Source organism: Vicia villosa, linkage group LG2 (genome assembly GCF_029867415.1).
Source record: "Vicia villosa cultivar HV-30 ecotype Madison, WI linkage group LG2, Vvil1.0, whole genome shotgun sequence".
In the NCBI taxonomy this organism is placed as follows: domain Eukaryota; kingdom Viridiplantae; phylum Streptophyta; class Magnoliopsida; order Fabales; family Fabaceae; genus Vicia; species Vicia villosa.
The window spans coordinates 79,134,942-79,139,218 of NC_081181.1; the positions used below are offsets into that span (position 1 = coordinate 79,134,942).

The window sequence follows — 4,277 nt, forward strand, 5'->3', positions numbered from 1 at the left end:
TGCAGATACCATAGAATCTACCTAATTTATAATACATATGTTAATTAAATTAAAATTTTTGGTTGTTTTTCCATTTTTCAAAATATATTTATAGATATAGATATATACAAGAATCATTTAGTGTAGTACTTAATGAAACCAAGTCAACAATTTATTTTTTGCAACCAACTATTTTAATAAAAATATTAATTTTTTTCATAATCAGATTATATTACAAATAATCAAATAATAGAATTTCAAAAGATATTTATATATACATTTCTATTTTTTAAATAATAAATAGAAATTAAAATATTAAAACATTGACCACATAATTACTATTATAAATTATCAAAACTAAATAATAAAGAGTCTAATAAAATAAATCATGCAGTTTCAGGAGTGAATTTTGGGTGAATAGTAATGTCTCTTTTACGAGTCTCGTTACCATAATTTGTAATTAAAAAAAAAATTCAATTCAAACTCAAACCCAATCAAAATGAAATTTCTCCATTAAATTTGAGACGTGTTCGAGTGAATGCACACACATACTAGTTATTTTTCCATGCAGATATCAAAGAATTTACCTAATATATAATAGGCATGTTCTTTAACCGACACATTCAATTAAATTGATTTTTTTTTTGTTATGCCATTTAGTAGTATTTATTGAAACCTTGTCAATACTTTATTTTTCGTAATTAATTTTTTTAATAGAAATATTCATTTTTTCAAAATCAAATTTTAAATATTAAACTAAAACTATTTTAAAAAATTTTATATGTACATTTCAAATGTTTTAAATACTAAATATAAATCGAAATATCAAAACATTGATCACATATTTAATATTCTAAATTATTAAAACTAAAGAATAAAGTACTTAATAAAATAATTGGGGCTGTTTTTGAGGTTAAATTCGAGGTGAATATTAGTGTCTCTTTTACATAGCCCGTTAGCATAACTTATAAATGGAAAATCCTCAAATTCCGAACCCGAATCCAATCTAAATGAGTTTTTTCCCATTAAATTCAAAATGTGTAAGTGAATACAAGCAAGTACAAATTATTTTTCTATGTGGAAACCAAAGAATTCAGCTAATATATATTCTCTCATTCCCAAATTATAAGAGAAATTTACTTTTTTGATTCATTAAATAATTAATATATTTGATTTATATATAGACCAAATACATTGATTATTCAATGAATTAAAAAAATAAATTTCTCTTATAATTTAGGACGGAAGTAAGGAATAATACATATGTTCTTTGACAGATACATTCAATTAAATTGAAATTTTCATTGTTATACCATTTTTAAAAACATATGTATAAATATATACAAGAAGCATTTAATAGTATTTATTGAAACTTAGTCAACACTTTATTTTTTCGCATTATTCTCCTATATATAACATCTCATTGTGAATTATTTTTAGTCACTTCATTTTTTCTTCATTATCTCTTTCTGAAGCTGCGGTCTTCATTTTAGTTTCTAAGGGATGGCCAAGGTTAAGAAAATACTATGAACTAAATTATATTATTTTTCTTGCTAGTTTTTTTCCTTTTAATTTTTTGATATTTTAACGCAATAGTGTATATATCTTTTATGGACTTAAAATTACAGAAGCCAACTGTTAATATTGAATATGCTTCGAAATTTGTGACTAAGGTGAAGGTCAGTTGAATGCTGGCCTCTTTGCAATCATATATGTTTTTAAAGTGGAATTAATTATTCGTCTTATGGTTTCTTCTAATACAGACTCGATTTGAACGTGCTCATCAGCATCATGTTTATCCATTGTTTCTGAGCATCCTGAATTCATATAGAGAAAACAAAAGGAGTCTTGATGATGTCATTAGGGATGTATGTGTTGTATTGTTTATATCATGATTTTAATTTTAAAACTATACTCTAATTCTTTTATTTCTCATTTTTCTTGTGTGATTCTCATTATATTTGTAATTGAAATTTTTTTTCAGGTTAATTTTCTTTTCGAAGGCCATGATGATCTGATTGACGACTTTACTAATTTTCTTCCTTGATTGGGCTGGTGATATGCATGAGTTTTATTCAAGAAAAAATAAATATTGCAAATGTTAAAATCTAGGGTTTGAATATGGAGATAAAATATGGTCTTAGATACAATTTTAATGTTTGTAATTTGCAAGATTTGATAAACTTTTGTTTCAATGAATTATTTATGTGTTAATTAAGATTTTGTGTAAAAGTTATTATTGGTTAAATTAATTAAAAAAATAAAATAAATCTAAAATGTTCATAAGATATTTTCGCAGAGAAAAGTTTTCACTCCTTGACCATGAGACAATATAAATCAATATTTTGATTATTGGGACTTGACATATTAATTGGTTTTCGAGAAAATTTGTTGAGGTTGCACTTATCACCATTGATGTATTATTATTTAATTTGAATATGGATTATTTATTAGTTATTTATTATCAAGTTTTAATTATTAAATTTTATTATTTTTTATATTATATAATATATTTTTTATTAATATGACAAATTATAAACTTTATCATCTTCTATTTTCCTTCTTTATAACTCTAAATCCAAAGTCACCATCAAAAAATCTCAAAACAAAAAATTACAGCAAAAATCTAAAAAAAAAATTACACAGGACCATTCCAGACTAAATTATAACACATAGCCGAATACCCTGTAGCATAATCAATTTTTCTGCATTTTGAAGGTTCTAACCCTAATACAACTTCAATCCAAACACCTCTAACATCTCAGGATCATTCCAGACTAAATTATAACACATAGCAATGGTCCAATACATACAAACTCATTATAAAGCACAATTCCATCAATTAGATCAAGCATGCAAAGAAACTATCTCATAACAACTCCCAACTCCTAACAATTAGTCTCACATGCAAGGATTCAATCACAATCTAATTCCAAGAATAAAAATCATTCTCAATTTCTTACCCAAGTCCTATCTAATGGAACTCACTTTGGCTAAATAGAGGTTAGAAGGAAGTTCTTGCTGCCATTGGACTTCCACCATAGCCAAAGCTTCATCTCCTAGCTCACCAAACCCGTAACCCCTTCATAACCCATTTCAGCATGCATCATCCAACTTCAAACTCACATATCTCCTTCAAAACAGAAGCTATAAACGCAAACCATATATGCAAATCAAAGAGAATTTCGTTACCTTTCCAATGAGACGAGAATCGTTACAATCAGAGTTACGAGCATAGAGATATTACCGTTTTGGTGGAGCTGTATCCAAGGTGCGAAAATGGAGATGATGAACTTGAGTTCTTCTTTCTTTCCATGCTTCTAAGCTCCCTCTTCCTCAAAAATTATGATTTGGAATGGTCTACCACCAAACAATGCCTTAAGTCCTCATGCAAGTAATATTTAAGGTCCAATGTGCCCTTTAACTAAGTGGTATTTACTACAATGCCACTTAGTTCAATTCCAACCAATTTCATTGCTTTCTCTTAAGACTTCTAATACAATTATGCTTAGATGATATGGACTAAGACCAATGTGCATTTTAATTATCAATTAACCAATTTAATGATAATTACCGGTGTCAGGGAGTCGGGGTATTACAGGTGTCCTCTTTCTAATTTTTATTTATCTCAAATTATTTGTCCATCTAGAATATCAATGTAATATTTATTATTTCTTTCACTAACTTATCCTTATTTATTGTATTTTAATTCATTTAAGTACTCCACTACCTATTATTAATGAGGTTATTTTAATAAATGAGACTCATTTTATAATTGAAATCAACATAATTAATCATTTTCTTAATACATATGCTTTTTGACTGATATATTCATTTAAGTTGAACTTTTTTTGTTTTTTTGCCATTATTCAAAATATATTTATAAATACATACAAGAATCATTTAGTAGTATTTATTGAAACCAAGTCAACACTTTATTTTTTGCAATCAATTTTTTTTAATAAAAATGCTAACTTTTTTCACAATCAAATAATATTACAAATAATCAAATAAAATAATTTCAAAAGATTTTATACATACATTTCAATTTTTTAAAACAATAAACACAAATCAGAATATAAAAACATTGAAAACATAATTACTATTATAAGTTATCAAAACTGAATAATAAAGTGCCTAATAAAATAAATCATGCAATTTTAGGGGCGGGTTCGGAATGAATATTAGTCTCCCTTTTACCCAACCCGTCTTCATAATTTGTAATTGGAAAAAACTCAAATCAGAATCCAATTTCAATAAAAGTGAGTTTTTTCGATTGAATTTGAGACGGCTTTGAG

General features: G+C 26.1%; 1 long non-coding RNA gene across 1 annotated transcript; it reads left to right on the forward strand.

Moving 5' to 3' along the window:
- The first annotated feature begins 1,608 nt into the window (after window positions 1-1,608).
- On the forward strand, window positions 1,609-2,150 carry LOC131646327 (uncharacterized). The gene is made up of 3 exons (XR_009297420.1): window positions 1,609-1,658; window positions 1,743-1,847; window positions 1,964-2,150. It is a non-coding gene; the product is annotated as an uncharacterized LOC131646327 (long non-coding RNA).
- The last annotated feature ends 2,127 nt before the right edge of the window (window positions 2,151-4,277 follow it).